The 12,742-nt window shown below is 36.5% G+C and overlaps 2 pseudogenes; both read right to left on the bottom strand.

Moving 5' to 3' along the window:
* Window positions 1-318: 318 nt before the first annotated feature.
* Window positions 319-2,493, bottom strand: LOC131834892 (olfactory receptor 52A1-like; annotated as a pseudogene).
* Window positions 2,494-11,217: 8,724 nt separating this feature from the next.
* Window positions 11,218-12,153, bottom strand: LOC131821154 (olfactory receptor 52J3-like; annotated as a pseudogene).
* Between the last annotated feature and the right edge of the window lie 589 nt (window positions 12,154-12,742).

Below are 12,742 nucleotides of genomic sequence, written 5' to 3'. Positions count from 1 at the left end.
CATACTTGAAAATGCATACATTCCAAAAGGGAAAGTTTGAAAAACAATCAAAGCTTCCCTAGGAAGAAGTAAAAAGAAATGCAAGTTAAACACAAAGAAAGTAAAATGAAGGAAATGATAAAGATTCAAAGTCAGATGCATTGCAGATAGAAAACAAGTATCATTGTTAATCTCGATACCTTTTATGTCAACCTGACCATAAAAATAGAAGCTTTATGATAGAGCAAGTGAGTTCCCAACAATGAACACACAGAGTCCAAAGTCCCTTCATCTCTAAGAAATGAAAGTGTTCTCTACATGACCAAAGCATTTGATAGATCACTGGTGGGATATATGATTCAGAAGAAAAATCTGTGCCACATGCTTACAGATTACCTTGTTTTTTACATCATAGACAACAGGGTTGAGTGCAGGTGGCACAAGGACATAGGTGGTAGACAGAAGAATGTGGGTAGGGGGAGCAACATGTCTAAAATGATGGCTGAAGAAGGAGAAGAAGGCAAGAATATAAAATTCAAGAAAAACAAAAATATGAGCTGTACATGTATTAAATGCTTTGAGCCGTGCCTCCTTTTGTTGTAAATGAAAAACAGCCTGGAAAATAAGGATATAGGAAATGAGGATAAAAATCATGTCAAAGCCCAGTATGGTAAAACCCACAAAAAGACCACATGTTTTATTGACTCGGATGTCTCCTGCAGCTAACTTGACCACAGCCATGTGCTCACAGTAAGAGTGGCAATTACAGTGGAATGAAAAACATGCAATCTTTTGATTAGGATGGGTTACAGACCAACCAGTACTGTATCTCAGATTGCCACTATTACTATCATGTGAACCAAGATGGAAGGGGTAAGGATGGATGTGTGTCTTAGTGGATCATAGATAGCAATGTAGCGGTCAAAAGCCATAGCCAACAGAATGCCAGACTCCGTGCACTGCATGGCATGAATGAAGAACAGCTGAGTTAGGCAGGTGTCAAAGGCCATGGAGCAAGATCTGAACCAGAAGATGGCCAACATCTTGGGAGCAATGGCTGCACAGAGTCCAGACTAGTTTCAAGGTTTCTGGAACTGGTTTTATAATATGATTAGATTTAAAGGTATTAGTGATCCAAAGGATCCAAAAGGATCTATGGACTTTTACCAGGGCAGTTGGGAAAAAAGAAATAATTAGATGACAAAGTTATTCCCTATTCCTCTTCTTGGTGACTATTCATTAAAATTTTATGATTTATCATCAAGCCTTAATGCTGGTGCTAATATTTAAATTCTTCTGGAATGTGGGGCACGTGGGTGGCTCAGTTGGTTAAGGGTCTGCCTTTATCTCAGGTCATGAAGCCAGGATCCTGAGATCGAACCCCACATCAGGGGTCCTTGCTCACTGAGAAGCCTGCTTTTACTTCTCCCTCTGCCTGCTTCTCCCACTGCTTGTTCTCTCTCTCTCCCTCGAGTAAATAAATAAAATCTTAAAAATAAAAAAAATTCTTCTGGAATGTGTTGTTTCCCATGACTTAATATCTTCACTGACTGGAACAGTTACTAGGTTTTCAACTTACTCCTTACCATAGAACTAAGCTAAAAAATCAGAGTCCAGGACAAAGGTCTAATATGCTATTACCTTACTGGAGACTCTGATATCAAAACATTTGAATAATGGACAAGAAAAGTAGGAGGTCCTTGATTATGATGTGTTATGCAGCTGGCTTTTGCTAACTGTGTCTACATGATCTATCTCATGGGCCCATTCTGTAAACTTTTATCTCATAATTGATGCTTGCAAGAGAGGAAAGGGGACATTCTTCACCCTCTGATACCTACCTGTCATTTGTAAAAGGATCACTCCATTACATTTTCTGATTCATAGTGTTGATTGCTCTGACCCTAGGAAGGGGATTTGGAGCATGGCATAAGGTGCAGCACTATGTGGTTGTACTTGAATTAAATTATTCAGAGTCCATCAAGGGTTTATCATCTCAGATCAGTTGGAACAAGAGGGACCTTAGACCAGTGGTTTTGGAGGCTGCTTAAGAAGCACTTGATATAGTTTTATTTTTCATGTTTTTAATAATTCTGAACTTTCAATAAATGTGTGAATTCTTTTGTTTTCCCAAACTAAGTCCTCTGTGTATCTTAGGCTGAGGCACTTGATTTTCTATTATTTAGTTATTTGTGTTTAAATTTATATAAGAAACTATTCAGAGAAATTAAGTAAGCATTTACCTTTAAAGAACTTTTTAGAAACTGTATCCTACTAATAAGAACAATAATAATAATTATTAATAGTAGTTGTAGTATCTACTGTATGTATGCAAGATTTGGAGTAAAGATCTGATTCACCCAGGAAGTGTGTAGGAATTAAAGTTAAAGAGGCATTAATGAATCAAGCTGAAATGTATGGGAAAAGCAGAAAACCCTTCACTATATATGAGGCTTAATAATGGGACCTACAAAATATTTACATCTTTACCAGATTATCAAAATCATGATGCATAGAGAGATACATTTTATGAAATAGTTCATTTTTCTTACAATTTTGTATGTCAAGTACACTTTTTATGATTATATTTACTAGCAAACGTATTTATCTTTACTTATAAATGCCAAAGAATATTATTTTTTTTTTAATTTTTTATTTTTTATAAACATATATTTTTTATATACATATATTTTTATCCCCAGGTCTGTGAATCACCAGGTTTACACACTTCACAGCACTCACCAAATCACATACCCTCCCCAATGTCCATAATCCCACCCCCTTCTCCCCAACCCCCTCCCCCCGGCATCCCTCAGTTTGTTTTGTGAGATTAAGAGTCACTTATGGTTTGTCTCCCTCCCAATCCCATCTTGTTTCATTTATTCTTCTACCCACTTAAGCCTCCATGTTGCATCACCACTTCCTCATATCAGGGAGATCATATGATAGTTGTCTTTCTCTGCTTGACTTATTTCGCTAAGCATGATACGCTCTAGTTCCATCCATGTTGTTGCAAATGGCAAGATTTCATTTCTTTTGATGGCTGCATAGTATTCCATTGTGTATATATACCACATCTTCTTGATCCATTCATCTGTTGATGGACATCTAGGTTCTTTCCATAGTTTGGCTATTGTGGACATTGCTGCTATAAACATTCGGGTGCATGTGTCCCTTTGGATCACTACATTTGTATCTTTAGGGTAAATACCCAATAGTGCAATTGCTGGGTCATAGGGCAGTTCTATTTTCAACATTTTGAGGAACCTCCATGCTGTTTTCCAGAGTGGCTGCACCAGCTTGCATTCCCACCAACAGTGTAGGAGGGTTCCCCTTTCTCCGCATCCTCGCCAGCATCTGTCATTTCCTGACTTGTTGATTTTAGCCATTCTGACTGGTGTGAGGTGATATCTCATTGTGGTTTTGATTTGTATTTCCCTGATGCCGAGTGATATGGAGCACTTTTTCATGTGTCTGTTGGCCATCTGGATGTCTTCTTTGCAGAAATGTCTGTTCATGTCTTCTGCCCATTTCTTGATTGGATTATTTGTTCTTTGGGTGTTGAGTTTGCTAAGTTCTTTATAGATTCTGGACAATAGTCCTTTATCTGATATGTCGTTTGCAAATATCTTCTCCCATTCTGTCAGTTGTCTTTTGATTTTGTTAACTGTTTCCTTTGCTGTGCAAAAGCTTTTGATCTTGATGAAATCCCAGTAGTTCATTTTTTCCCTTGCTTCCCTTGCCTTTTGCGTTGTTCCTAGGAAGATGTTGCTGCGGCAGAGGTCGAAGAGGTTGCTGCCCGTGTTCTCCTCAAGGATTTTGATGGACTCCTTTCGTACATTGAGGTCCTTCATCCATTTTGAGTCTATTTTTGTGTGTGGTGTAAGGAAATGGTCCAATTTCATTTTTCTGCATGTGGCTGTCCAATTTTCCCAGCACCATTTATTGAAAAGGCTGTCTTTTTTCCATTGGACATTCTTTCCTGCTTTGTCGAAGATTAGTTGACCATAGAGTTGAGGGTCTATTTCTGGGCTCTCTATTCTGTTCCATTGATCTATGTGTCTGTTTTTGTGCCAGTACCATGCTGTCTTGATGATGACAGCTTTGTAATAGAGCTTGAAGTCCGGAATTGTGATGCCACCAACGTTGGCTTTCTTTTTCAATATCCCTTTGGCTATTCGAGGTCTTTTCTGGTTCCATATAAATTTTAGAATTATTTGTTCCATTTCTTTGAAAAAGATGGATGGTACTTTGATAGGAATTGCATTAAATGTGTAGATTGCTTTAGGTAGCATAGACATTTTCACAATATTTATTCTTCCAATCCAGGAGCATGGAACATTTTTCCATTTCTTTGTGTCTTCCTCAATTTCTTTCATGAGTACTTTATAGTTTTCTGAGTATAGATTCTGTGTCTCTTTGGTTAGGTTTATTCCTAGGTATCTTATGGTTTTGGATGCAATTGTAAATGGGATTGACTCCTTAATATCTCTTTCTTCTGTCTTGCTGTTGGTGTAGAGAAATGCAACTGATTTCTGTGCATTGATTTTATATCCTGACACTTTACTGAATTCCTGTATAAGTTCTAGCAGTTTTGGAGTGGAGTCTTTTGGGTTTTCCACATAGAGTATCATATCATCTGCGAAGAGTGATAATTTGACTTCTTCTTTGCCGATTTGGATGCCTTTAATTTCCTTTTGTTGTCTGATTGCTGAGGCTAGGACCTCTAGTACGATGTTGAATAGCAGTGGTGATAATGGACATCCCTGCCGTGTTCCTGACCTTAGCGGAAAAGCTTTCAGTTTTTCTCCATTGAGAATGATATTTGCGGTGGGTTTTTCATAGATGGCTTTGATGATATTGAGGTATGTGCCCTCTATCCCTACACTTTGAAGAGTTTTGATCAGGAAGGGATGTTGTACTTTGTCAAATGCTTTTTCGGCATCTATTGAGAGTATCATATGGCCCCTCCCCCAGAAGATCAACAAGAAATCCAGCCGAGACCAAGTTCACCTACCAAGGAGTGCGGTTTCAATACCAAGGAGAGCAGCAGAATTCCAGAGGAGGAGAAAGCCAAGCACGGAACTCATGGCTTTTTTCCTGTGATTTTTTTTAGTCTTGCAGTTAATTTAATTTTTTCTTTTTCATTTTTTTTTTTTTTTCTCGCCTTCGGGTAAAATTTTTTTTTTTTTTTAACTGTTACCTTTTTCTTTTTTAACGATTTTTTACTAGTTTATCTAATATATATATATATATATATTTACATTTTTCTTAGGTGTTTTCTTTTTTAAAAAAAATTCTTTTCTTTTCTTTTCTTTCTTTTTTTTTTTTTCTTTTTTCTTTCTTCCTTTTTGAACCTCTTTTTATCCCCTTTCTCCCCACTCACGATTTTGGATCTCTTCTAATTTGGCTAAAGCATATTTTCCTGGGGTTGTTGCCACCCTTTTAGTATTTTACTTGCCCCTTCATTTACTCTTATCTGGACAAAATGACAAGACGTAAAAATTCACCACAAAAAAAAGAACAAGAGGCAGTACCGAAGGCTAGGGACCTAATCAATACAGACATCGGTAATATGTCAGATCTAGAGTTCAGAATGACAATTCTCAAGGTTCTAGCCGGGCTCGAAAAAGGCATGGAAGATATTAGAGAAACCCTCTCGAGAGATATAAAAGCCCTTTCTGGAGAAATAAAAGAACTAAAATCTAACCAAGTTGAAATCAAAAAAGCTATTAATGAGGTGCAATCAAAAATGGAGGCTCTCACTGCTAGGATAAATGAGGCAGAAGAAAGAATTAGTGATATAGAAGACCAAATGACAGAGAATAAAGAAGCTGAGCAAAAGAGGGACAAACAGCTACTGGACCACGAGGGGAGAATTCGAGAAATAAGTGACACCATAAGACGAAACAACATTAGAATAATTGGGATTCCAGAAGAAGAAGAAAGTGAGAGGGGAGCAGAAGGTATACTGGAGAGAATTATTGGGGAGAATTTCCCCAATATGGCAAAGGGAACGAGCATCAAAATTCAGGAGGTTCAGAGAATGCCCCTCAAAATCAATAAGAATAGGCCCACACCCCGTCACCTAATAGTAAAATTTACAAGTTTCAATGACAAAGAGAAAATCCTGAAAGCAGCCCGGGAAAAGAAGTCTGTAACATACAATGGTAAAAATATTAGATTGGCAGCTGACTTATCCACAGAGACCTGGCAGGCCAGAAAGAGCTGGCATGATATTTTCAGAGCACTAAACGAGAAAAACATGCAGCCAAGAATACTATATCCAGCTAGGCTATCATTGAAAATAGAAGGAGAGATTAAAAGCTTCCAGGACAAACAACAACTGAAAGAATTTGCAAATACCAAACCAGCTCTACAGGAAATATTGAAAGGGGTCCTCTAAGCAAAGAGAGAGCCTACAAGTGGTAGATCAGAAAGGAACAGAGACCATATACAGTAACAGTCACCTTACAGGCAATACAATGGCACTAAATTCATATCTCTCAATAGTTACCCTGAATGTGAATGGGCTAAATGCCCCTGTCAAAAGACACAGGGTATCAGAATGGATAAAAAAACAAAACCCATCTATATGTTGCCTCCAAGAAACACATTTTAAGCCCGAAGACACCTCCAGATTTAAAGTGAGGGGGTGGAAAAGAATTTACCATGCTAATGGACATCAGAAGAAAGCAGGAGTGGCAATCCTTATATCAGATCAATTAGATTTTAAGCCAAAGACTGTAATAAGAGATGAGGAAGGACACTATATCATACTCAAAGGGTCTGTCCAACAAGAAGATTTAACAATTTTAAATATCTATGCCCCCAACGTGGGAGCAGCCAACTATATAAACCAATTAATAACAAAATCAAAGAAACACATAAACAACAATACAATAATAGTAGGGGACTTTAATATTCCCCTCACTGAAATGGACAGGTCATCCAAGCAAAAGATCAGCAAGGAAATAAAGGCCTTAAATGACACACTGGACCAGATGGACATCACAGATATATTCAGAATATTTCATCCCAAAGCAACAGAATACACATTCTTCTCTAGTGCACATGGAACATTCTCCAGAATAGATCACATCCTCGGTCCTAAATCAGGACTCAACCGGTATCAAAAGATTGGGATCATTCCCTGCATATTTTCAGACCACAATGCTCTAAAGCTAGAACTCAACCACAAAAGGAAGTTTGGAAAGAACCCAAATACATGGAGACTAAACAGTATCCTTCTAAAGAATGAATGGGTCAACCGGGAAATTAAAGAAGAATTGAAAAAAATCATGGAAACAAATGATAATGAAAATACAACGGTTCAAAATCTGTGGGACACAACAAAGGCAGTCCTGAGAGGAAAATATATAGCGGTACAAGCCTTTCTCAAGAAACAAGAAAGGTCTCAGGTACACAACCTAACCCTACACCTAAAGGAGCTGGAGAAAGAACAAGAAAGAAACCCTAAGCCCAGCAGGAGAAGAGAAATCATAAAGATCAGAGCAGAAATCAATGAAATAGAAACCAAAAAAACAATAGAACAAATCAACGAAACTAGGAGCTGGTTCTTTGAAAGAATTAATAAAATTGATAAACCCCTGGCCCGACTTATCAAAAAGAAAAGAGAAAGGACCCAAATAAATAAAATCATGAATGAAAGAGGAGAGATCACAACTAACACCAAGGAAATACAAACTATTATAAGAACATACTATGAGCAACTCTACGGCAATAAATTTGACAATCTGGAAGAAATGGATGCATTCCTAGAAACATATAAACTACCACAACTGAACCATGAAGAAATAGAAAGCCTGAACAGACCCATAACCAGTAAGGAGATTGAAACAGTCATTAAAAATCTCCAAACAAACAAAAGCCCAGGGCCAGACGGCTTCCCGGGGGAATTCTACCAAACATTTAAAGAAGAACTAATTCCTATTCTCCTGAAACTGTTCCAAAAAATAGAAATGGAAGGAAAACTTCCAAACTCATTTTATGAGGCCAGCATCACCTTGATCCCAAAACCAGACAAGGATCCCACCAAAAAAGAGAGCTATAGACCGATATCCTTGATGAACACAGATGCGAAAATACTCAACAAAATACTAGCCAATCGGATTCAACAGTACATTAAAAAGATTATTCACCACGACCAAGTGGGATTTATTCCAGGGCTGCAAGGTTGGTTCAACATCCGCAAATCAGTCAATGTGATACAACACATCAATAAAAGTAAGAACAAGAACCATATGATACTCTCAATAGATGCTGAAAAAGCATTTGACAAAGTGCCAAAGAATATTATTTTATGGGGAAAAATAGAGACTCAGTCCATATAGGAAATAATCTTTATTCATAAATATTGAATGCTTGCTTATTATGTTTTAGGTATTATTACAGTTACTAGCAATCGAACAAAACACAGGGATTGAGTAAAGTAGGACTATGAAATTTATATGACTTGCAGAGGTAATGTTATTTGTCCAAAGAAATATAAAAAGCTATAGAATAAATGTCCTCTCACATACATTTAGATTATTATAAATGTATTTAACACTTAAAAGAAAACAAGTACACCATTATTAGGTTATATATGGACATATAACATATTTTAAAATTTAGTATTACCCTTGTATTTTTCAGTGTTAATGTACTCATGAATTAGGTCCATTCTTCTCACCAATAACAAAGTAATAGTAACCATGTATCTGAACATTGCTGATGGAGTGTTGTTTTGGGGGGTTTGTTTGTTTGTTTGTTTTTTCCTAAAAAGAAATGGACAGGTTCACTTCTCAGCACTGTGAGACTCTGACTATCTGTCATTGTGAGCCCCTAATGCTGCTGAGTTCAGGTATTCTCTTCAAAACTTTGATTCTTTTCCACTAGCTGGGACATTTATAACCTCATTTAACATGATGAAACTTCCCCAGGTAGTCACCTGTAAAGAACCTTGCATTTTTAACAACTCTTTCATGTAGTTGTGAGAAAATGAAAAGGCACAACATGGCACCATTTCAGTTATGAATGTACTACAGTTGGTCAAGGAGGAGAAATCTAGTTCTCTCTGACTCCACAGCCATGGTTTTAAATAATGTGGTTAGATTAATATAATGTCTGTGATACCTGACAACATTCTTGAAGAATTAATTTTACTTACACTGTCTGTATATTTTACTCTTATATTGTTTTCTGTGTTATCAAAAGTTTAAGATTGCCTTATATCAGTGTTTTCTTCAAAACTACCACTCCTAAAGATTCTAGGGTCTTTCATCCCTCTTCCTAAATGAGTTTTTGTAAGGTTTTATAGAATCTGTAGAGCTGAGTTTATTACATATAAGACAGTATTGTATTGTATTTTCAGTACTTTTTTACTGACTTATTTTTGTCTGTCTTGAATGCACACAAAAATAAATTAGGAGCTGGAAATAAGTAACATATTCCACAGTCAGGCCAATACATATCTTTAGAGTAAGAGCTTCAGTTTTTCTGGAAGTGTTTCTTTTTTTTTTTTTTTTTTTTATAGTTTTCTTTTTTTTTTTTTTTTGCAATTTTTTATTTTTTAATTTTTTATTTTTTATAAACATATATTTGTATCCCCAGGGGTACAGGTCTATGAATCACCAGGTTTACAAACAAATCTTTGCATTTAGGTAGAGGTGAAATTTGCAAAACTACCAGAAAGGAGGTGTAAATGCTTCTAATCCATGAAAATATTTTCGGTGTTTGTACTATATTGAAATGTTAAATTGAAAAATTGAAATATATTACTTAATGATGTAAAGAATCACTTCATATTATAGGTACCTTATTTTCATATATTATTATACACTCATTTTTCTTAAATTATTACAAATTCATTTTACTTAATGTGAAATTCACATAACAAAGAGGTGAATATCCATTAGATACTCTCATAAACACATTAAAAAATATTAAAACCTTTGTCAAAGTATTTGAGAGGAACTGGGAACAATGAAACTTTAAAATCTAAGAAAATGGGCAATTAAAGATTGCTGACACTTATGTGTATCATCATATTATTTAGATATCTGATCCCTATTTTTGAATTTTAATTAATGGATAAACTACTTGAACCCTGCAGTGATGTAAATTACATTGTTTCTATGGTTTCTATCCACTTGGAGCCTGAAAATATATTGTTCTGTACATTAGGAGACTAAGCAGAACATTGAGACAGCCTCATGACAATCAGTTCAAGATATCCTGTATATCTACTTACATTATTAACATAGGAGCAAAGAAGAAAAGTAAACTGATTTCTGCTTACCAACCTTCATTGGGAAAGAAAGAGTAGTCTTACCCTAAAAATTCTCCCAAATGTTCCAGCAAAGCACTAATCAAAGATGACTCTAAAAAAATGTTTTCCAGGTTTTTTATCTACTGTGATATGACATTCATTTCTATTAGAAACACATTGTGTTCACAGTGGAGTGGTGTTGGTAAACTCTGAGAGTGAAGACTCACATAGAGGCTGTACAGATGACTGCCAAAAGCTACAATAACTGCAACAGATAGGATGATTCTGGATTTTAATTTATAGCATCAGTTTTCCTTTGTTAAGAATAAAAATTGTACTCTCAAGCCTCTTTATTTATGTCATCTTTTGGGGGGAGTGGAGGGAAGTGTTAATTATTTTAAAAAACTTTTTGATATATTTCCCTAAGATTATATTCATGAGGTAAAATAAGGAAAATTAGGGAATTTGAATATAAACTTATAAAATGATTTGGACATAAAATTCTTGGAAAGAATATTATAGTACTGTTACATACTCTAAGATTTATCTGAATATTTACCACAAATAATTAGAATAAGCTTAGACTTACTAGTAGACATTTCACACAGAATTCTGTTACATTATTTGAACACCAAGTTTAATCAGAGAAACTTGGAAACATTAAATTATAGGGGCCCATCTGCAAGTCTTCTGATTTCTCTTTTCTTCAAGAATAATGAACTACCATAGTCAGAGGCTACAGCCCTTCAGCAAAAAATAATGAGATCTTAAAAACAGACTTAAATCAGGAATTATTTCCCAAGGCTTGGATTATTTGTTATGGCATATCAGTTTGCGGCTTCAATTACTGTTTTCTTACATGGACAAATATGCTGACAACTGCTTCTAAAGTATTAATATGGAGGTGGCGTTAATGTTGTGACTACAAGCAGCTCTTCATCCCCAAAGACCAAGTATAGTGTCCCTTATTTCCCAATAAATACTTGGCTCACACACTCTCTGATTTGCTTGGTCCTTACCCCATAGATGATAGGGTTGAGGGCTGATGGAAGGACCACATAGGTGTTGGCAACAAGAATGTGGACATAAGAGGGTATTTTTTGGCCAAATCGGTGAGTGAGAAAGGAGAAAAGAGAGGGTGTTTAGAAAACAAACATGACTGCGGCATGAGAGTTGCACGTGCTCAGCATCTTGTGGCGGGCCTCTTGCGATTTGAGGTGGAATACAGCATGGAGGATGTAGCCGTCAGAGATTCCAACGAACACCAGGACAAGAACAAGGAAGGAAGCAACAAAGAGACCATAGATAGCATTGATTTCAATGTTGGCACAAGCCAACTTGGCAATGCCTATGTGTTCACAGTAGGTGTGGGCAATAATGCGGGCATTGCAAAAAGGGTAGACGGTGGATTAGGTAGATCATGGGCAGTGTGAGCACGACTGCACTCAGTGCAAGCCCTACTCTAATTCCTGACAACACTCGGACTGTCAGGATGGTTGCATAGTGGAGGGGGTCACAGATGGCTACATAGCGGTCAAAGGCCACAGTCAGCAGAACAACAGATTCCATTCCTGTGAAGGTGTGTATGAGAAACATCTGGCTACACAAGTTCCAAAGCTGATTTCATGAGCATTAAACCAAAAGATACCCAACATTCATGGTACTGAGGTTATAGAGAGGGCCAGGTCTATGGCTTATAGAATGGCAAGAAAGAAGAACATTGTATTCCAGAGGGCTCTTTCTGTCCATATGACTGTCGAGATTGTGACATTGCCAATAAGAGCCATAAAGTAAATACAACAAAATGGCAATGAAATCCAGGCATGGGCAGTCTCAAGCCCTGGGATGCCTAAAAGAAAAAAGGTGGATAGATGAAATATGGTTATATTTTGATGGGGCATTCTGGGTTTGGCTAGAATAGGAGAAGAAGATATGTATGTCCATTCCTAGAAGAAAAATAAAGCACAAAAATAGTTTCACATTATTTCAAATTAGTTCTTGTTTTATTGCAGTGCAAGCGAAGGCAGTGATATTGTTTCCTAACTGGTTCCTTATACTAGATTTACCAAAAGGAAGATTCCCATTACTGGACACAGTTGAATTCAAAGGACACATCATTTATGATGACTACTAGCAGAGTCAATGCTTACAGATAATATAACATCTTATACAGTTTTGATCCAAAATATTCTACAAACTGGTATTTTTTTCATGAGTGAAGAGTGGTATCTGGATTAACACATAATGTAATAACTTCCTAAATTGAGGATGTTGAGGACAAACATAATAAAGCAAAGACAAAAATGTGCAGCTACATATACAGGCCACAATGACATAGAAAAACACAGATAGTTGTCTTTCTCCACTTGACTTATTTCGCTAAGCATGATACCCTCTAGTTCCATCCACATTGTCACAAATGGCAAGATTTCATTTCTTTTGATGGCTGCATAGTATTCCATTGTGTATATATACCACATCTTCTTGATC

This window comes from Mustela lutreola, chromosome 1 (genome assembly GCF_030435805.1).
Source record: "Mustela lutreola isolate mMusLut2 chromosome 1, mMusLut2.pri, whole genome shotgun sequence".
Taxonomy (NCBI): domain Eukaryota; kingdom Metazoa; phylum Chordata; class Mammalia; order Carnivora; family Mustelidae; genus Mustela; species Mustela lutreola.
This window is presented reverse-complemented; position numbering and strand designations above follow the sequence as displayed.